At 40.6% G+C, this 23,678-nt stretch overlaps 1 protein-coding gene across 1 annotated transcript in view; it reads right to left on the bottom strand.

The window, feature by feature from the left end:
* LOC136267016 (receptor-type tyrosine-protein phosphatase S-like) overlaps positions 1 to 23,678 on the bottom strand; it is a 151,370-nt gene that overhangs the window by 13,829 nt on the left and 113,863 nt on the right. The window lies entirely within an intron of this gene.

Here is a 23,678-nt window from a genome sequence, read left to right as displayed (position 1 = left end):
CGCAACTTTTTTTACAGCTTGGCTGTTTTTGATTAGATATCACTTCTTTTTGTATTTGTATACTGCAAAGCCGGCCAATGGCTGGCTTTGGGTTTTTTTTAACCCATGTGTTTTTTTCTTTACCACAGGAAGAAGAAAAGAACTTAAAGAAGATTTTTAATACTTCAATTATTTTTGATTTTATTAGCAAATTATATACATATATTTATTATATGCCCATTATTCCCCACAGGATATTATTTTGCAGCTGATCTCTCTACTGGGTGACTTGAAATGTAACTGAACTATCTATAAGGTGACCTCTTCTAGCTGATCTGTCTACAGGGTGATTTGTTTCTAGGTGAACTCTCTACAGGTGATTTGTTTGCAGCTAAACTCTCTACATGGTGGTTTCTTTGTAGCTGAACTTTCTACAAGGTGACTTCTTCTAGCTGAACTCTCTACAGGGTGATCTTTTTGTAGCTGAACTCTCTACAGGGTGATTTGTTTGCAGCTGAACTCTCTACATGATGGTTTCTTTGTAGCTGAACTCTCTACAAGGTGACCTCTTCTAGCTGATCTCTCTACAGGGTGATTTGTTTCTAGCTGAACTCTCTACAGGTTATTTATTTGCAGCTAAGCTCTCTACATGGTGGTTTCGTTGTAGCTGAACTCTCTACACGATGGTTTCTTTGTAGCTGAACTCTCTACAAGGTGACTTCTTCTAGCTGATCTCTCTACAGGGTGATTTGTTTCTAGCTGAACTCTCTACAGGTGATTTGTTTGCAGCTAAACTCTCTACATGGTGGTTTCTTTGTAGCTGAACTCTCTACATGATGGTTTCTTTGTAGCTGAACTGTCTACAAGGTAACTTCTTCTAGCTGAACCCTCTACAGGGCAATTTGTTGTAGTTGAATTCTCTACAGGGTGATTTGTTTGAGGCTGAACTCTCTACATGGCAGTTTCTTTGTAACTGAACTCTCTACAAGGTGACTTCTTCTAGCTGATCTTTCTACAGGGTGAATTGTTTGTAGCTGAACTATCTACAAGGTAACTTCTTCTAGCTGATCTCTCTACAGGGTGATTTGTTTGCAGCTGAACTCTTTACATGATGGTTTCTTTGTAGCTGAACTCTCTACAAGGTGACTTCTTCTAGCTGAACTCTCTACAGGGTGATTTCTTTGTAGCTGCACTCTCTATATGATGGTTTCTTTGTAGCTGAACTCTCTACAAGGTGGCTTCTTCTAGCTGATCCCTCTACAGGGGGATTTGTTTGTAGCTGAACTCTCAACAAGTGATTTATTTGCAGCTGACCTCTTTAGGTGGTGGTTTCTTTGTAGCTGAACTCACTACAAGATGACCTCTTCTCTCCAGGGTGATGTGTTTCTAGCTGAACTCTCTACTGGTGATTTGTTGCAGTTAAACTCTCTACATAGTGGTTTCTTTGTAGCTGAACTCTTTACAAGGTGACTTCTTCTAGCTGAACTCTGTGATTTCTTTGTAGCTGAACTCTCTACATGATGGTTTCTTTGTAGCTGAACTCTCTACAAGGTGACCTCTTCTAGCTGATCCTTCTACAGGGCGATATGTTAGTAGTTGAATTCTCTACACGGTGATTTGTTTGAGGCTGAACTCTTTACATGGCGCTTTCTTTGTAGCTGAACTCTCTACAAGGTAACTTCTTCTAGCTGATCCCTCTACAGGGAAATTTGTTTGTAGTTGAATTCTCTACACGGTGATTTGTTTGAGGCTGAACTCTCTACAGGGTGATTTGTTTCTAGCTGAACTCTCTACAGGTTATTTGTTTGCAACTAATCTCTCTACATGGTGGTTTATTTGTAGCTGAACTCTCTACATGATGGTTTCTTTGTAGCTGAACTCTCTACAAGGTGATTTGTTTGCAGCTGAACTCTCTACATGATGGTTTCTTTGTAGCTGGACTCTCTACAAGGTAACCTCTTCTAGCTGATCTCTCTACAGGGTGATCTTTTTGTAGCTGAATGCTCTACAGGGTGATTTGTTTGCAGCTAAACTCTCTACATGATGGTTTCTTTGTAGCTGAACTCTCTACAAGGTGACCTCTTCTAGCTGATCTCTCTACAGGGTGATTTGTTTCTAGCTGTGTGAACTCTCTACAGGTGATATGTTTGCAGCTGAACTGTCTACATGGTGGTTTCTTTGTACCTGAACTCTCTACAAGGTGACTTGTTTCTAGCTGATCCTTCTACAAGGTGACTTCCTCTAGCTGATCTCTCTACAGGTTGATTTGTTTGTAGCTGAACTCTCTACAGGGTGATTTGTTTGTAACTTAACTCTCTACAGGATGGTTTCTTTGTTACTGAACTTTCTACAAGACAACTTTTTTCTAGCTGGTCTCTCTACAAGGTGACTTCCTCTAGCTGATCTCTCTATAGGGTGACTTGTATCTAGCTGAACTATCTACAGGATGATCTGTTCATAGTTGAACTCTCTACAGGTTAATTTGTTTGTAGCTGAAATCTCTTGTTTCAAACTGATCTCACTGTAGCATAACTTATTTGCAGCTGAACTCTCTACATGGTAGTTTCTTTGTAGCTGAACTCTCTACAATGTAACTTCTTCTAGCTAAACTCTCTACAGGTGGCTTGTTTCTAGCTGATCTCTCTACAGGGTGACTTGTTTGTAGCTGAACTCTCTACAGGGTGATTTGTTTGTAGCTGAACTCTCTACAAGGTAACTTCTTCTAGCTGATCTTTTTACAGGGTGATTTGTTTGTAGCTGAATTCTCTACAGGGCAATGTGTTTGCAGCTGAACTCTCTACATGGTAGTTTCTTTGTAGCTGAACTCTCTACAATGTAACTTCTTCTAGCTGAACTCTCTACAGGATGATTTGTTTCTAGCTGAACTTTCTACAGGGTGATTTGTTTGCAGCTGAACTCTCTACATGGTAGTTTCTTTGTAGCTGAACTCTCTACAATGTGACTTCTTCTACCTGAACTCTCTACAAGGTGACTTGTTTCTAGCTGATCCTTCTACAAGGTGACTTCCTCTAGCTGATCTCTCTACAGGGTGACTTGTTTGTACCTGAACTTTCTACAGGGTGATTTGTTTATAGCTGAATGCTCTGCAGGGTGATTTGTTTGTAGTTGATCTCTCTACAGGGTTTCTTTGCAGCTGAGTTCTCTACAGGGTGACTTCTTCTAGCTGAACTCTCTCTTGTTTCTAGCTGAACTCTCTCTTGTTTCTAGCTGAACTCTTTACAGAGTAGTATTTTGGTTGCTGAACTCTCTACACGGTGACTTGTTTGTAGCACAATTCTTTACAGAGTGACTTGTTGGTAGCTGAATTCTCTACAGAGTGACTTACTTGTAGCTGAATTCTCTACAGAGTGACTTACTTGTAGCTGAGCACTGTATAAACTATAAAGTGACTTGTCTGTAGCTGAACTCTCTTCAGGGATACTTGTTTGCAGGTGATCTCTATAGGGTAACTTGTTTGTATAGATGAACTCTTTACAGGGTAGTTTCTTTGTAGCTGAACTCTCTCCACAGTGACTTGTTTGTAGCTGAATTCTCTAGAGAGTGTAGCCGAACTCTCTACAGGGTGTATGACTTGTTTATAGCTGAACTCTCTTCAGTGTGACTTGTAATGTTCTAAATCACTACAGCAATATATTTGTAGCTGAACTCTCTATAGGGTGACTTGCTTCTTGCTGAACTGTCTATAAGATTAACATTTTGCAGCTGAACTCCCTACAGAATAACCTGTAATGTAATAGAATTCTATAATGGAGTAAATAAATTAGCTGAATGCTCTATTAGGGTGACTGTTCTATTAGAGTATCCTGATCTTGCATTTGCTACACGGAATTGGCTTTCGCATCATAACTCAGTGGTTTGTAATCCAATTCTTCTATACTACTGCAAGGACTTTCAATGAAGATTATTCCAGCTATACACTGATTTTCAGCTCATTGCTCTAAGCGGTTTGCCTAGTAGGCGTGAAAACTAATACTTTTTTATTCCTAAAAAATTGATCGCGTAATTGTGACACAGGTTGGGTTTTGTGTCATATCTCTGTGGTTTTTATCTCGATTCCTTTCAAACCACCAAAAGGCACTCCTACGATGGTTACTCCATCTACATAGCAATTTTCAACTCATTCCATGAAGCGGTTTACCCTGTAGGCGTGACAACAAATCGATGTTGTTTTACACGAATAATCGATCATAACTCCTGAATCATTGATCGGATTTGCACCAAATTTGATGCTAGGATTCGCCTTTGGACTCTCCTTCTGTTTGCCAAATTGCAAGGCGATCGGAGTTTGCATTTGCGTTTTATAGCAATTGTTGCAATTGTGCGAAAAGACGAGGAAAAAAAAACGAAGAAAAAAAATGAAACTTTGGCCACTCGTATCTCGGAAATGGCTTGAGTGATTTCCTTCAAAGTTGGAATGTAGACTTCACTAGCTGGCGGGCAACTCTGTAGCAAATTTAGTTCCAATCGGATAAGGTATCACTGAGATACAAATGTGTGAAAATGACGTTTTCTTTCTTCCTGTCAATATACTCACGGTGTGGTGCGCCGGCTTCTTGGGCCGCACGACACACTATCGTGTGTCTTGATGTATGTAACAGTGAGTAGCTAACTGGTAGCAGGTGTTCTAAGACTGTCCATAATCTGTAAATGATGATTCTGCTGTTTCTGCCAATTTTGCCATTTCGCTAAATATACCATCCCTAAACAAGCCAACCCCAAAGTAAACTGGGAGGTTTTACGGTTTCTATGTAGTGCCAGCCACTTGTCTCAACTGTAAAGCAGTAGAAAAATGCAGATAAACAAGAGTAGCTTTTGCTTGTGGTATACATCCAACTTAAATTTTAAACTTACAATGAAGAGTATGTATATGTTTGTCTTGCAAATGTTACAGTTCTATATCGTGATATATGTTCGTATCGTGACATAAATATTGGTGATATATGATATAGTTTTTCTAAATTGTGGCAGCAGTATTATTGAGAATTGCGATTTTCTGTTACAAGTCTGAGGGGGGGGGGGTGTTTGGAAACAAAATTAGACCCAGATGCTAAAACACAGATGTCACAGCACAAACTGTTGTTTGGCTAGCACCTATGTAAGATGATTCTGCTGATTACAGATAATTTAAGCAAAACATTACAAAAGCAAACTCTTGTCTGCTGCTGAAGGTCAAGAAGTTGCCAGGCTTACTACTACAACATTAAAAGGCATGAGAAGTCGTGAGGCATTTGATATGTTTTTTTGAGCTTGTTGATAAGTTTTGTGATAAGCATGATGTTGGCAAGCCTAAAAAAAGAAAAGCTCCTCGTCATCTGAAAGTTGGCACAGGTGGAAGTTGGAACAGGTGAAGGTTACCATAGCACTTCACAGTACAGGAACACTATTGTCAAATACATTTTGAAGTCCTTGACTTTGTAATTACAGGGATCACAGATCAGCCAGGATACACTCTGTACAAAGGTCTTGAAGGCATTCTGGTCAAGGCTGTCAACAATGCTCCATATGATGAATGCTTTTAAAATATAACATCCTTTTACAAAGATGATTTGAACCCTAGTGAACTGTCTACACAGCTGAAAATGCTCTGTGTTCACTTTCCTGAACAAGGCAACAAGGTCACCCTACAGGACTACATAAAAATATTTCTGGAGTTTATCAGCTGCACAGTGTTCCTTTTATGGCCAGGTTAATTCTGGCGATGCCCGCAACAAATACAGATACGTAATATCGCATTACAGCATACAAGTTTTCTACACTCCCCGTTTAATTCCAGGGAGATTAAACACAAGTTACATAACAAAATAAAACTAACAATTCATTAACCAAAGTCCTATTAATATGTAATTTGTTCGTTTGATTGTTTCTCCTGATGATCTCACTATTCATCGTAGCAACACTACATGGTCTGGTAGATATGTTAGCAGATCTGGAAGCACTGTAGCTTTCAGATTCTTCTCATCTACCTTCATCAGTAACTTGGAGGTGGTGGACGTCCAATGGAAACAAATGCTTTATGCTTCGCTTCAATCGTTTTGGATTTCTTTCTGCATTTTCCACCTTCACAATACCGAATAGTGGGTTATTTTTGAAGCAGAAGATTTTGCAAAAGAAGCAAAATCTGAATTTCGAAAGATTTTAATTTTGAAGAGTGCATATTTCGAAGTCCGGGTGGATTCAAATATATGTAAATTCATGTCACAAATCTATAAAGATACGTGAATGTTTTGAAATAATCCCCATCCCTGTGCACCGGAGAGAAAATTGATGCAGTCTTGAGTGGAGGTAATTCACTGGCTCGATCGTAGCTAGCTGGCTATTCACCATAGATTCTAGAACAGACCTCATCAATTTCCATTCTGGATCACCTGTTTCCTGGTTATTGGAAAGTAATGATACAGTTTACCCATTATCACCAGTAATACTGAGCTAAAAGTCAAGGAATGCACAAGTGAATTGCTGAAAGTTGGATCATTGCTTCAATTCACTTGTGGGAATTTATTTTCGAAGAACAACCAGACGTGGGATTATATTTTCGAAGAAAAGGACCTCTTCAAAGCATCTGAAAATAACCTTTCGAAAATTACTAGCTATACAGTAGCTGCTCTCGCAGAACCATCTTGTCCAACCAGAATTTTACCTTTGTCTGATGTGTATCATGACGAGCCTTATTTGGAGTACTGGTAATTCTTCTTCCATTAATTAAATCTGAAGGACACAGTGCACTGCATGCCATCTCTGTCACCCTGAAGGTAGGTGAGGGGTCTATTGTTGATCACTGCTTCTATTTTAACTAATAAAATAGTCAGCTCATCAAACATTAATGAAGTTCTTCCAATACATTTACGCAAACATTGTTTGACAGATCTCACCATCCTCTCCCAAAATCCTCTCCACCATGGTGCACGGTAAACAATGAACTTCCAATCTACTCTCATTTTGGACAGGTACTGTTGTGCCTTTGATGACTACATGATCTTTTGTAGCTCCCTTGCTGATGATTTAAATGTTTTTGCATTATCCAACCAAATGGTAGCTGAGGACCTAATCGACCAACAAACCTTCTAAAAGCTAAAAGAAACTGATCAACACTTAACGAATTTGTTAACTCAAGACGTATTGCTCGAGTTGAGGCACATGTGAATAAACATATGTAGTCCTTATACTCACCATCATCATTGCTTCCCTTGTGATAAACATACAGAGGGATAGCAAAGTCAATTCCTGTATACGTGAAAGGGGGATCCAATTACTCTATCACTACACAAGGACGTATGACACGTTTAAGGGTACGTCTGCCTACCTCTGATCACCTAAAACCTTTGTCTCAATGCATTCAAAGTATCATTCACTCCATTGTGTTTGACTAGGTTGTGGTAGTGGTTAATAATGAGATTAACAACATGATGTTTAGAAGGAAGTAAAATTGGATTCTTGCTTTCTACTGGTACTGTTGAATTGACCATGAAATTTCAGTATTCCATGATCCAAGAACAGTCCAAACTGAATTACACGGATTTCTCCTAGTTTGCTCTTTCGTAAAAATAATGCTCTTGTTTTTGTTTTCAAAACACTGCAGTTGTAGACATTTAATTCAGCATCTCTCTGCATTGTCAAGTGCAGTTACAGGTAATTCTAATTTGCGATCTTCCACTCCTTTGTTTTCAGCAAGCCTTTATAAATCAAAGTACTAGAGCAGTGGTTCTTATCAAATGAGAATACTGGCTAAATCTGGTGTAGTCGATTACTCGGTCAATTTTCATGGTATCAGCACTCCCATCTGTAGTGGCCAACATTGTAAAAGTAATTTCCTGATCATCAGCATTCTTGTTCAACTCTGAGTATGCATCTTCATTCTCATCACACTCAACCTTATGAAACCAGTTAGAATTAGAAATTGTGGACCTTCCCACCATACCTGGTTGTCCATAAGCTCAGTTGCCTTGAGTCCATGTGAGGGTAGGTCTGCTGGATTGAGCTGTCCAGGACAGTGTCTCCACTGGTCTTGGTTGGTAAGTTGGTAGATTTCCTTCACATAATTTCCCACATACTGCCTCCAGGGTTTATACTTTTTAATCCAGTACAGAGCAGCGGTTGAGTCAATCCAGTATGTTAAAGTGTACTGATGTGTCAGGAATTTACTGACAGTATTCCCCAGTTGTGCAAGTAGCACTGCACCCAATAACTTGAGTCTAGGAAAGGTTAATGTCTTTACTGGAGCAACTCTGGTCTTTGAAGCAATAATTTTGACACTGAAACTTCCATCTGGGTAGGCTGAACGCATGTATAAAACTGCAGCATACACTTGAAAGGATATTGAGGCATCACAAAAGCCATGTATTATCTGTATCACAGAGCTCGACATCAGGTAAGTATTAACAACGAGTTAGTTTGATTACTGATAGTGAGCCAATCTCATCCACTATACTTAGCCAGTCCAGGTTGTCAAGTAACCCTTGAACTTTGGGAGCTCTAACTTTGGTACCCACGTCCTGGCTTGTGATACTGTCGATGGAGGTATGATAACGGAAGGACTAGTGTGGTGCGGATCGTTTAAAATAGGGGGCATGGTGCTAGCTTCAACAGCTGATTTAATAACTTGTTTGAGTTTTGACTGACACTCTATTATTTTAGCAGTTATGTTCATCTACCTCTTCTACCTCCCCAGTTGTATTGTTCACCTCACATAAGTTTAATGCTTCAGAATCCAGATTATTCAAACAAATTGACTTAAGATTGAGTTGCTTGCTGATCACGTGTAGAGAGGATTTGGCTTTGGGCGACAAGGGAGGAGTCGAAAGTAGTTCTTTGGCTTCTTTAATGAGCTTAGTGGTAACATCTCTATGGCTTCCTTGAACCTCATAATTCTTTCTCACTCATTGAGACTTACAATGGACCTTATCCAAAACTATGCGAAACCATACAAGTGCTGTATACTATTCGTTTTATGAATGTTATACTTTCACTACATTTCCGTGTCACGTCCATGATATTTTAACTGGGGGTGTAGTTTGTACAGGAGCCTATAGGAGAATGGCAAGTTGAGTGTATAAGAGTAGGTCTAGCTTTACGAGACACAAGTACATTATTTTGTTGTTAAAAAGATGGCGTTTTAAGATAGCAAAAAGTGTAGAAGTAGGCTGTGATAGCCAAGCGGTACAGCACCAGCAAAGTCAAGTTCTACTTTCATTGAGGGCTAATTCGAAGGCACATGATACAATATTGACAGCCCATTTATACAAAAACTGATAGAACATTCTAGAGCTTGCCAGCTCAGCATATACAGTGCCACAAAAATCAAAACTACAATCAACAATGTTCAGTTCTTAAACGGCTTCCTGGACTTGATCATTCAGGTTCCTGCTAGCTTCACACTTCTGCTGGTTTTCTATCACACTCCTCCCCTCTTCTTGAACTTCAAATTGTCCGGTTGGATCATCCTCCCAAGATGGCATCCAGGACAGCACATCAGCATTGGCGCTGTCAGTGCCCCTCCTATGTTGGACCTGAAAGAGGTAAGGTTGTAATGCCAGACTCCATCTCATTAGTCTTCTATTGTGATCCTTAAATTTTGTAAGCCACTGCAGTGCTCTATGATCAGTTTGGATCACCAACTCTCTACCCAGTAAGTATACCTGAAAAGCTTCAATACCTAACTTAATGCTAAACACTCTTTCTCTACTGTGGAGAACCTCCGTTCTCTAGGTAAAAGCTTTCTGCTAAAAAAATCTACTGGGTGATCATATCTTTCGGCATCCTGCTGGCTCAGGACTGCTCCTACTCCTACATCGGAGGCATCTGTCTGTAAGATAAAAGATCTAGTAAAGTCAGGATTTCTTAGAACAGCAGATGACAACAATATTTCCTTTAACTTACTAAAGGACTGAATACATTCTATACTCAAACTCAAAAATGCTCCGGAACTGACTTCCTGGTGAGATCGGTGAGGGGTGCAGCAATGGTGGCATAGTTAGGGATGAAATGCCTATAATAGCCAGACAGTCCAAGAAATGAGCGGACGTACTTCTTGGTTGTCAGAAGCAGAAACTGAGCTATTGCCTGAAGCTTGTCCCTCTCCGGCTTCACCACACCATTTCCTACTACGTGCCCTAAATATGCACATTCTGTCATACCCAACTGACACTTTGAAGGCTTAGCTGTTAAGCCCAATTCCTGAAGGCGATTCAACACTGCTTGAAGGTGTACCAGGTGATCCTCCCAAGTCATACTGAACACAATAAGGTAGTCTAAGTAAGCACAGGTAAACTTGCTCATTCCTCTAATAACATGGTCTATCATGTTTTGAAAAGCTGCTGGTGCTCCACAGAGACCAAATAGCATCACACAAAATTGATATAACCCCTGTGGTGTCATAAACGCTGTCTTTGGACGATCCTCTTCCGCAGCTGGCACCTGCCAATATCCCTTGGCTAGATCAAGAGTGGACATATACTTGGCCTACCCCACCTGGTCCAGGATATCATCGACCCGTGGCATTGGGTAAGCATCAATCCGAGTCTCTGCATTCAGTCTTCTGTAGTCCACACACAGCCTTATGGTGTTGTCTTTCTTCTTGACAACTACAATTGTGGAAGCCCACTCACTACTACTACAGGGTTCAATAATGCCTTCAGCAAGCATCATCTTGATTTCCCTTTCCACAGCATCTCTATATGTGTTGGGCAACCGATAAGGCTGCTGACGAATGGGAGTATCCCCTTCACTCGGATGTGATGCTGACAGACAGTAGTCCATCCACACTTACCACTCATCACTGTCCTGAACTTTGCCAACAAGTCAGATAGCCGCCCCTTCTGCTGCTCTGACAGTTGGTCACTTATGGTTGAAGCAGTACTACCCTGATACTGCCATGTGGGTACAAACTCTTCCTCATCAACCTCCATGTCTTCTGATGACCAGAAGCTTGTAGCTACTGGTGAGTACCACTTCTTCAGCATGTTTATGTGGAATACCTTCCTCCTCTTCCTCTTATCCGGCATCAGCACCTCATAATTCACTTTGCCAACCCTGCATAGTATGCGATACGGCCCTTGCCACTGGGCTAACAACTTATTACTACAAGTGGGTAGCAACACAAGTACCTCATCTGGTTGTAGCTCTCTGTCTCTAGCTGTCTGATTGTACCACTTCTTCTGGCGTGACTGTGCTGCTCTAACATTCTCTTCTACAACCTTGGTCATCTCCTCCATCCGCTCACGAATTAAAAGAATGTGGGATACCACACTCTCATCACTCCTCTTGTTGGCCTCCCACTCCTCTTTAAGTACATCAAGTGGGCCTCTAACCTCTCTTCCATACAGGAGTTCAAATGGGGAGAATCCCGTTGTATTGTGGGGAACCTCACAATAAGCAAATAAAACCTAAGGTAACAGCCTGTCCCAGTCACGACCTTCCTTATCAACAAGCTTCCACAAAAGCGACTTGAGGGTTCTGTTGAACCTCTCTACCATTCCGTCGGTCTGAGGATGGTAGGGTGATGTACGGATCCGTTGTATGTGCAAGAGATTGTACAACTCCTTAAGAAGTTGCGACATAAAGTTGGTACCTTGATCTGAAAGGATTTCTCTGGAAATACCCACTCTTGCAAACAACTGAATCAACTGTTCTGCCACTGTCCCTGCATCAATGGAGTGAAGAGGCATGGCCTCTGGATACCTGGTGGCATAATCACAGATAACCAATATATACTGATTACCCTTTCTACTAAGAGGCAGAGGACCAACAATGTCCATAGCAATACGTTCAAAAGGTTCTCTCATCATCGGTAAAGGTATCAGAGGCACTCTTCGCTGGCTTCCCTTTGCAGTACGTTGACATTCAGGGCATCGGCGACAATAGTCTGCCACATCACGGAACAGAGTTGGCCAAAATAAGCGCTTAGAGATTCTCTTGGCTGTCTTGTCCCTGCCAAAGTTACCTGCAAGTGGGATGGTATGAGCCATCTTACATACTATCGGGTGAAACCGTTCTGGCAAAACCAGTTGTTCAACAGTCTCCCCTGGCTGTTGCTTTGAAGTCCACAGATGATACAGTAGACCACCTAGCTCAACAAACTGGTTTGGCCTCCTCATCATATCCCGAATGCCCATAACCTCATCTTGAAGCATACGTAGCTCCTGCTTAGTCATCTCCACATTAGGAATATCACCTTGCAGCCTCTTAAGACATGCCCACCTATACTGATCCTTCCTCTTATAAGATCTCGACTTTCTTGGTGTTAGAGTCCTGTCATCTAAAAACATGTAATCATCAAAATTGAACTCACCTGACAATACAGATTGCTCGCTACTGTCAGGACCCGGAGAAACACTCTTTTCCTCCTCTTACTGCTCATGTGTCATGGCTACCTCAGGTTCCTGTGCAGGCCTTAACCTACTCGAAGAATCACTTGATTTTCCTTGCTCTGAATGAGCTGCCCGTTGTAGCCTCTGAGCCTGACTTCTGGTAACCACCATAAGGGCTTTTCCCCCTTCTCTGACCCTCAGCAGACTTAACAGCTTTGGAACGTACGTTCCCAGTAACACCGACTGCGGTAGTGTCTCTGATACTGCAGCCTCTACTGTCACAGCTTCCCCCTCTACTTCCAATTCCACATTGGCGAGAGGATAGGCTACAGCATCCCCATGAGCACACTGGATTGTAACAGACTCTCCTTTCATCAGCTTCTCCTCACTGACAAGGTCTCTATGGACTAAGGTTCTAGTACAACCAGTATCTAACACAATATCAGATACAAACTTACTATCTACCACTCCTTCACACTTAGTTACCAATGGCTTACTCTGAGAGGACTTGAGGGGACTCTTTGGTCCACAATAAAGAGCCTCACTAGGACATTGTCTCGATGTATGTCCTCTATCACCACAATTGTAGTAAACCAAGAGTTTATCTTCTCGCTTCTTCTTCTCTCCCTTAGTAGAATTGTCCCCTTTAACAGCATCCTCCCCTTTCTCAGGTATCGTCTTTTTGGGACAGTCCTTTGCTAGATGGCCAGGTTGCTTACAGCTGAAACATACCTTTGGGTTGCTCCTCTTTGGCTCTATACCTGGAGTCCACAGATCCCTCTTCCTGGCTTGTCTGTAATTCTCAGCCAGTCGACCAGCTTCCTCACTAGTTCAGGGTTTCCTCTCCTTGACCCACACCCTGACTTCTTCAGGTAAAACATCAACAAATTGTTCCTTAACAAGCTCATCAACCACTGCTGCACGATCTGCACGTCCTTTTAGCCATTTCTCTGCCAGATCCGGGACACGAATAACCAGCTCTACAGGAGTTTCATTTTTCTTTGGCTTCACTTCACGGAATTGTCGTCGGTATGTTTCTTCATTAATGTCATAACGACGAAAAAGGCCGCCTTGACCCTATCATAGTGTCTAGCATCCTGGTCGCTCATAGCAGCATAAGCAAGTCTAGCCTTCCCCGTCAGCTGAGGAGCCAAAATTGCTGCCCATTTGTCTCCCTCAACACCATGGGCTTCTACTGCTCTCTCAAAGGTGGTGAGAAATGCTTCGATGTCATCGTTCTCCCCCAGCTTGGTAAGTTTCAGCGACTCAGGTCCTACCTCTATGCGCCATGGTCTTCGCTCCATTAGCCCTCGAATCAATTCTTCATACTGCCTCCTGTCAGCTTCCCGTTCAGCCCTTCTCTCTTCTTCATAGTGGTGCTGTTCTTCAAGCCGTGCTTTCTCAAAGAGTTCTCGCTCTTCTTGTCGTCTCTCCTCTTGCCTACGGGATTCCTCCATCCAGGCTTTAAGCAGGTCTGTGACTTCTGACATCTCGGACCCTTCGCTTGTTTCTGGCTGGTATATTTTCCCAGAACATAGCATACACAAGCCAGTAAGCCTGTCACTGCCGGGACGAAGTAAGCACTCCTGTCACCAAGTGTGATAGCCAAGTGGTACAGCACGAGCAAAGTCAAGTTCTACTTTCATTGAGAACTAATTCGAAGGCACGCAATATTGACAGCCTATTTATACAAAAACTGATAGAACATTCTAGAGCTTGCCAGCTCAGCATATACAGTGCCACAAAAATTAAAATTACAATCAACAATGTTCAGTTCTTAAACAGCTTCCTGGGCTTGATCATTCAGGTTCCTGCTAGCTTCACACTTCTGCTGGTTTTCTATCACATAGGCTTTTTGATAATGCACGCTAATTAGAGTCGGCACAAACAACATGTTATCGCATTCATCTAGCATTCATTGTTGTTTCAATTAGCCTACATGCCTTTTACATTGCTAGTTACATGCAAACATAGTGCAGTTACAGTTCATTAAACGAATCTGTGGAAATTTCTAATTAGCGCACACAGCGAAATAAACCTGCTTTAAGGCATTATTCCGGGGTTTCGCCATCTTAGAGCGCTGTATTTACACAATGAAACAACATACTTATGTCTGATAAAGCTAGAGTTACTCTTATATGCCTAACTCACCATTCTCCAATAGGCTCCTGTACAAACTACACCCCCAGTTAAAATATCACGGACGCAACGTGGAAATGTAGTGAAAGTATAGCATCCATAAAACGGATAGTATATGGCACTTGTATGGTTTTGCATAGTGTTGGATAAGGCCCATTGGTTAGCAACAGCAGCTCCCTCAACAGAGTGCAGACAACGAACTAAAATTAAAAACGAGAACAAGATTTCTATACAGCAACACAGTATCACCTTTGATGGTGCCTGTAAACCCGGCACCAAGGAATTTGTGTTTAGGCATTGGCATCTCTTCTCTAGATGCTACAATCTCGTCAAGAAACACCTCTCAATTGGTTGTCGTTGTGCCTCACGTTGGGCGCCAGATGTTTCAGAACGTTGCTCAGCTAGCTCAACACAGTGTAGCTACCACAGTTTCATTACGGAGTGTAATTAATTTTATATTATGTGCACACATACGTAATATTGCATTACAGCATACACGTTTTCTACAAACATGCAGTCCCATAAGCCCAGCAGAATTGAGAAATTTAAAGAAAGATCAGTGTGGCAATAATTAGCCAGGGAATTTAGCCAATTTGTGATGGTATTAACTGGATTAGAGTTTGGTCTTTGTTTAGAAATCTAGTTACATCATACAGTATAGTAGTACCGTATATTAGGGATCATGAAGAACTAGACTTTTCCAGCCAAAATTATCACCCTAAAAATCAGCCTCAATTTCCCTTCATAATAGCTTTGCAGCATTGGTTAGACACAACCAAGCCCAAAAATATCTTCAGACAAACCCTTCCAAAAAGTTCTTTCCTAAGGATTTTTCTATTTAACGAGGTATGTTACAAGCTGTTTATGGCAACAATTGGACAGCCTAAAAGTTGCCAATTTCAGGCCACCCAAAGTTGTCAATATTGGCAACTTCAGGCCGGCCAAAGTTGACTATATTGGCAACTTTTGTGTTTCTTTGAGCAACCACAAATGACACTCAAAAGTATCCAAACTTGGCAACAAATGTACTTTCTTTTATAAAAGATGATAGAGAATTTGATTGTGGGATTCGGTTATCCACAATTGGTAATTTTGTGTGACAAATTCTTAGAATTGCCAAAAATGGCAATTTTATAAAAATGTGTGCAGTAGCTGCTGTTTTTGGCAATTATAACAACAGTCTAAAAGTTGCCAGTTTTGGAAACTTTGACACTTACAGTTTACCGGTATTAAGCATGAAAGTGAGCATTACAGTGTTAAAGTTCACAAAGCTGCTAACTTAACTAGAGGTTCCTCAAGAGGCTTTCACACCGTTGGCCAAACGTAAATGTAAGAGGACCATTAAAAACGCATTAGATATGGACAACATTAATTATAATTCTGTTTGGAAAATGTACATCAACTGTAGTTGCAAATAATATTTCTGCTGAATCTTAAAGATACGTAAATTGTAGAACAGTGCATTGTAGCAGTAATCACCATATATATCATATGGTTTAGATATACATTGAGCCAGCAGGCATAAACTACAATAATTATAATGCAGAATAGGGTATTCTAAATTTGTGTTATGTATATTTTGCTGCCAAATTTGGCAATATTGAGTCAAACCTTTCACCATCTTTTTGGTGAACTAGATCACAAAATCTGCTAATCCAGTTGCCAATTAAGTCCAAGTTCTCAATTTTCTTAGTTAAAATTGAGTTGTATTGCCGGAATGCAAAATGGATAGGTACAAGCACAGTTTGTGGATGTTCAAGCTACCAAATTTGGACTATAGTTTTCAGTTTTGGGGCAACTTTTGGCTTGCTTCCAAAAGTAGCCTAAAGTGAAAACCTCAGAAAATTGTCGAAACTGGCAATTTGTAAGCAATACAATAGTTTTGCAACTTTTAAAAGTTGCCAAATGTGGAAACTTTTATTTGCCAGAAGTGGTAATTTTAGTATGCATGAACAGTCCAATAGTGGGCATCAAATTTTGCCATTTTTGCAAACTAGATCCCACAATTGATTTATTCATTGGTCTTCATAAAAAAGAGTACATTTATTGGAATAAAGATAAAAAATAAACTTAGTTGTTGGGAAACAGTCAACATTGAAAGTGTAGATGTAAAGGTTGAATCTGGCAAGTTCTAGAACTTTCTTGAGAATTGTGTATAAATAGATAGTGTAGCATGTACATTTTGCTGGTGTTATTGTACTACTGGTGTGCTGTTGTTATTTTGCTGTTGCTGCTGTATTTTTTACTGCTGTTGATTAAAGAGATTCTTAATCAAATAGACTGTGTAGTTTCTCTGGAAATAGATTTGGGCTCAGTATCGTGGTCTTTACAACAATTTCTTGGTAGCAGAGGATGGTTGAAGGTTAAAAGCTGATGACTATGGAGACTAATAGTGAGATACTAGAGCTAGAAAAAGGTTTAGAACAGCAGCAAGGTAATGAACAGCTTGAAGATAGCATATTAGAGTTAAGACAAGAAAAAGCTAAAGTAAAGACACTATTTACTAAGGCAAGGCGTAGAACACTAGTTTTGATACAAGATAAAGATGTGACTGTAGAAGTTATTAAGGATGCTTGTGAAGATTTAGATGAGGCTTTGGCGAATGTTATGGACACAATGACTAGGTTAGCAGATGCTTTTAGAGAAAACAGAGATCGTAAAAATGATGATAAGCTCAGCCAAGAAATATAAAAGGTTGAGTTAGAGTATAGTAATGCACAAGATCGTGTGCAAGACACCTTGGATGAACTGAATAAAGTAGCTAACCTCAACAAGTTTGTCAGGAGATTAGAAGAAGATAGTTTCAAACAGTCAGAGACAATAGCTGATTATAAGACTACAGCCTCAAGGGAGGTATCAAAGTCAGAGGATTTAATAGCACACCAGCAGTCTGAACATGTAAGAGATCAAGACACACGGTAGTGTATCGTGCGGCCCAAGAAGCCGGCGCGCCACACCGTGAGTATATTGACAGGAAGAACGAAAACGTCATTTTCACACCTTTGTATCTCGGTGATCACTTATCTAATTGGAACCAAATTTGCTACACAGTTGCCCGCCAGCCAAGGGAGTCTACATTCCAAATTTGAAGGAAATCGCTCCAGCCATTTCCGAGATACGAGCTGCCAAAGTTTCGTTTTTTTTCTTCTTCTTCTTCTTCTTCTTCGTCTTTTCGCACACTTGCAAAAATTGCTATAACAAGCAAACGCGTACTCCGATCGCCTTGAAATTTGGCACACAGAAAGGGAGTCCAAAGGCGAATCCTAGCATCAAATTTGGTACAAATCCGATGAATGGTTCAGGAGTTATGACCGATTATTCGCGTAAAACAAGAACGATTTGTTGTCACGCCTACAGGGTAAACCGCTTCATGGAATGAGTTGAAAATTGCTATGTAGATGGAGTAACCATCGTAGGAGTGCCTTTTGGTGGTTTGAAAGGAATTGAGATAAAGACCACGGAGATATGACACAAAACCCAACCTGTGTCACAGTTACGCGATCGATTTTTATGAATAAAAAAGTATTAGTTTTCACGCCTACTAGGCAAACCGCTTAGAGCAATGAGCTGAAAATCGGTGTATAGCTGGAATAATCTTCATTGAAAGTCCTTGTAGTAGTACAGAAGAATCGGATTACAAACCACTGAGTTATGATTCGAAAGCCAACTCCGTGTAGCAAATGCGAGATCGAGATACTCTAATAGAACAGTCACCCTAATAGAGCATTCGGCTAATTTATTTATTCCATTATAGAATTTTATTGCATCACAAGTTATTCTGTAGGGAGTTCAGCTGCAAACAGTTAATCTTATAGACAGTTCAGCAAGAAGACAGTCACCATGTGAAGAGTTAAGCAAATATACCACTATAGAGATTCAGAACATTACAAGTCACACTGAAGAAAGTTCAGCTATAAACAAGTCATGCACTGTGTAGAGAATTCAGCTACAATTAAGTCACTCTCTAGAGAATTCAGTTACACAGAATTCAGCTACACACAAGTCACTGTGGAGAGAGTTCAGCTACAAACAAATTACCCTTTAGAGTGATCAGCTACAAACAAAACACTTTGCAGGGTGTTCAACTGCAACAAATCAATTACCTTTAGATCGATCAGCAATGAACAAATCAACACAAATCTACCTGTAGAGAGATCAGCTAGAAACAAATCACCCTGAAGAGAGTTCAGCTACAAAAAATCACCCTGTAGAGACATCAGCTAGAAACTAGACACAATGTAAGGAGTTCAGCTACAAGCAATCACCCTGTAGAGAGTTCAGCTAAAACAAATTAACCTGCAGAGAGATCAGCTACAAACAAATCACCTTATAGAGAGTTCAGCTACAAACAGATTACCTGTAGAGAGATCGGCTACAAACAAATCAACCTGCAGAGAGATCAGCTACACACAAATCAACTTGTAGAGAGATCGGCTACAAACAAATCACCCTGTAGAGAGATCAGCTAGAAACTGCACACAATGTAAGGAGTTCAGCTAAAAACAAATCACCCTGTAGAGAGTTCAGCTAAAACAAATCAACCTGCAGAGAGATCAGCTACAAACAAATCACCTTATAGATAGTTCAGCTACAAACAAATTACCTTGTAGAGAGATCGGCTACAAACAAATCAACCTGCAGAGAGATCAGCTACACACAATTCAACTTGTAGAGATCAGCTACAAACAAATCACCCTGTAGAGAGATCAGCTACAAACTAGACACAATGTAAGGAGTTCAGCTACAAGCAAATCACCCTGAAGAGAGTTCAGCTACAAACAAACCAACCTGTAGAGCGATCAGCTAGAAATAAATTACCCTGAAGAGAGGTCAGCTACAAAAAATCACCCTGTAGAGATATCAGCTAGAAACAAATCACCCTGAAGAGAGGTCAGCTACAAAAAATCACCTCGTAGAGAAATCAACTACAAACAAAACATTTTGCAGAGAGTTCAGCTACAAACAAATCAACCTTTAGAGCGATCAGCAACAAACAAATCAACCTGTAGAGAGATAAGCTAGAAACAAATCACCCTGTAGAGAGTTCAGCTAAAACAAATCAATCTGCAGAGAGATCAGCTACGTACAAATCACCTTATAGATAGTTCAGCTACAAACAAATTACCTTGTAGAGAGATCGGCTACAAACCAATCACCCTGCAGAGAGAACAGCTACAAACTAGACACAAAGTAAGGAGTTCAGCTACAAGCAAATTACCCTGTAGAGAGTTCATCTACAAACAAATCAACCTGTAGAGCAATCAGCTAGAAACAAATCACCCTGAAGAGAGGTCAGCTACAAAAAATTACCCTGTAGAGAGATAAGCTAGAAACAAATCACCCTGAAGAGAGGTCAGCTACAAAAAAATCACCCTGTAGAGAGATCGACTACAAACAAATCAACCTGCAGAGAGATCAGCTACACACAAATCAACTTGTAGAGAGTTCAGCTACAAGCAAATTACCCTGTAGAGAGATCGGCTACAAACAAATCAGCCTGTAGAGAGTTCAGCTAAAACAAATCAACCCGCAGAGAGATCAACTACAAACAAATCACCTTATAGAGAGTTCAGCTACAAACAAATTACCCTATAGAGAGATCGGCTACAAACAAATCAACCTGCAGAGAGATCAGCTACACACAAATCAACTTGTAGAGAGATCAGCTACAAACAAATCACCCTGTAGAGAGATCAGCTAGAAACTGCACACAATGTAAGGAGTTCAGCTACAAATATATCACCCTGTAGAGAGTTCAGCTAAAACAAATCTAACTGCAGAGAGATCAGCTACAAACAAATCACCTTTTAGACAGTTCAGCTACAAACAAATTACCTTGTAGAGAGATTGGCTACAAACAAATCAACCTGCAGAGAGATCAACTACACACAATTCAACTTGTAGAGAGATCAGCTACATTAACAAACAAATCACCCTGTAGAGAGATCAGCTAGAAACTAGACACAATGTAAGGAGTTCAGCTACAAGCAAATCACCCTTTAGTGAGTTCAGCTACAAACAAATTACCCTGTAGAGAGATCGGCTACAAACAAATCAACCTGTAGAAAGATCAGCTACACACAAATCAACTTGTAGAGAGATCAGCTACAAACAAATCACCCTGTAGAGAGATCAGCTAGAAACTAGACACAATGTAAGGAGTTCAGCTACAAAGAAACCATCATGTAGACAGTTCAGCTGCAAACAAATCACCCTGCAGAGAGTTCAGCTACAAAAAAAATCACCCTGTAGAGAGTTGAGCTAGACGAAGTCACCTTATAGAGAGTTCAGCTACAAAGAAACCATCATGTAGAGAGTTCGGCTACAAAGACACCACCATGTAGAGAGTTTAGCTGCAAACAAATCACCTGTAGAGAGTTCAGCTAGAAACAAAATACCCTGTAGAGAGACCAGCTAGAAGAGGTTACCTTGTAGAGAGTTCAGCTACAAAGAAACCATCCTGTATATAGTTCAGCTACATTTCAAGTCACCCAGTAGAGAGATCAGCTGCAAAAAAATATCCTGTGGGGCATAATGGGCATGTAATAAATGTATATATATAATTTGTATAATTACTAATAAAATCAAAAATAATTGAAGTACTAAAATTCTTCTTTAAGTTCTTTTCTTCTTCCTGTAGTAAAGAAAAAAACACATGGGTTAAAAAAGCCCCAAAGCCAGCCATAGGCCGGCTTTGCAGTATACAAATACAAAAAGAAGTGATATCTAATCAAAAACAGCCAAGCTGTAAAAAAAGGTGCGGCCCCCAAAGAGACCATGGTGAAAAAAGATGTGAAATCCAAGGTGGCGGCCAAGAAATGGCTGTGATGGTAGGTTAATGGTTACATTTTAATAACAACAATTCAGGTGAATTTGGTGCCAAGACCAAGCGGCACAAAATTCACCTAAATTGTCGTTATTAAAATGTAACCATTAACCTACCATCACAGCCATTTCTTGGCCGCCACCTTGGATTTCACATCTTTTTTCACCATGGCCTTTTTGGGGGCCGCACCTTTTTTTACAGCTTGGCTGTTTTTGATTAGATAATACAAAACACCAGCCGCGAGTTGTAAGAGAAGGCAGCATAGTAAAAAGTAAGATTCCCACTGTGTCACTTCACTCGGCAGTGGATCATCAGATTACAGTACCAGAAAGAGGGGCATATTATCCATTGGATGAAGGGACAAGCCAGAATATGGCTGATTCTGCACTGATTGGACAAGACCTGTGGAAACAGCTTAAAAGGGTTAGTATTCCTGTTTTCTCCGGTGATAAAAGAACATACTCAAATTGGAAAGCTGCCTTTTTGGCCTGTGTGGATCAGGCACCAGCCACCCCAGAATACAAACTCCTTCAATTACGACAGTGTTTGGCTGGAGAAGCTTTAAAGACAATTGAAAGTTTGGGACACAGTGCTGCAGCATACCAAGCAGCAAAAGAACGATTAGAGCGAAAGTTTGGGGGTCAGAGAAGACAAATAGCCATATACTTGGAGGAAATTGACAGTTTTAAGCCGGTTCGACCTGGAAATTACAAAGATATTGAAAAGTTTGCAGACCTATTGGATGTTGCTATTGTAAATTTGAGGGAAACACATTATCCAGAGGAGTTGAGAGATGGTATGTTGTATATCAAATTACAAAAGAAATTACCAACTCAAATGCTGGCTGCTTACCATCGTTGAGTGTTTGAAAACTACAAGATTGAAAATGTTGAGGTGTTGCATGAATGGATAGTTCAGGAGGCAGAATTCCAGATGAGGGCTATAGAAACAGTCCAAGGTTTGTCTACTGGAAGGCACGGAAAGCCAGAGACTAGATCTCATGGTTTTAGAGAACCTCATCAGACCTTTTTTGGGAGGTCAAATGCCAAGCTGGAGTCTGGTGAATCCCGAGGTCAGAGGTCATGTAGAGTTTGTAATAAACAACATGGAACATGGACATGTGATGAGTTTAAACAGCTGAATATCCAGAAAAGGTGGGAATGTGCAAAAAGGTTAAGACTATGTTTCCGTTGTCTGGGCGAGGGTCACCTGGGCCAATACTGTACACGTACCAGAGTTTGTGACTTGAATGGTTGTAAAGAGCTTCACCACCGACTGTTACATAGAAATCCAGTTACCTTACCTGATAACGTTGAGGAATCACAGAGAATAGCAACAAACAAAAGATCAACAGTTAAGGTTGATCAGCCACTTACTACTGAGGCATCAAAGTGTACCCAAGAAGAGAGGGTCCCAGTGACAAGAGTGGATTCCCCCAGGGAGGGGGACCAAGTGACATCAACTCAAAATACCACCATGGTTTCTGGAATCTCTAGTAATATTGCCTTAAGGACAATACCTGTATTTGTGAGGAATGGACATAGAAAGTTGATGGTTAATGCTCTCTTGGATGATGCTAGTACTAAGACTTACCTGAATACGGATGTAGCATCAGAGTTGGGATTGAAGGGTAAGCTTCAGATAATAAATGTAAATGTATTGAATGGCCAGGTTGAAACTTTTGAGACTTCACCAGTTGAACTTTTGATAGAAAGTTTAGATGGAAATACTACTTTGAAAGTGACTGCACTTACAACAGGTAGAGTTACCGGGAACATGAAAGTTATTGATTGGGTCGAGTGTGCAGGAAGATGGCCACATTTAAGAAATATAGTGTTTCAAAAATTAGGACCTCGACCGATAGTTGATGTGTTAATAGGGCTGGATTGTTCTGATTTACATTTTTCTTTCAGGGATATACGTGGTGAACCAGGCCAACCTGTGGCTAGACTTACACCACTTGGGTGGACTTGCATTGGACCTGTCTATGATGAGGGACAGGCTTGTATGACTAATTTTGCTAGAACTTACTTTACCACAGGGGACACTGATGTCAGCAAGATTGAAGCTGTATTACAGAAATTTTGGGAAGTTGACAGTTGTAGTGGAGAAGTGAGTTTCTTATCTCCTCAGGATAAACTGGTGTTAGAATAGACAAAAAAATCAATTTAATTTGTTGATAGTCATTATAGAATCTCCATACCATGGAAGGGAGATTCAGTGTATCTACCTGACAACTATTCTGTGGCGGTGAATCGTTTGAAGAACCTTGAGAAACGACTGGCAAAGAATCCTGAGGTGGCCAGGTCCTACCAAGAGACCATTAAACAACATTTGGAGAGAGGTTACATCAGGCAAGTTAATCCTTCGGAGAAGTCCCACAGACAGTGGTACTTACCACACTTTGCGAT

The sequence above is a fragment of the Dysidea avara genome, chromosome 9 (genome assembly GCF_963678975.1).
Source record: "Dysidea avara chromosome 9, odDysAvar1.4, whole genome shotgun sequence".
Classification (NCBI taxonomy): Eukaryota; Metazoa; Porifera; class Demospongiae; order Dictyoceratida; family Dysideidae; genus Dysidea; species Dysidea avara.
This window is presented reverse-complemented; position numbering and strand designations above follow the sequence as displayed.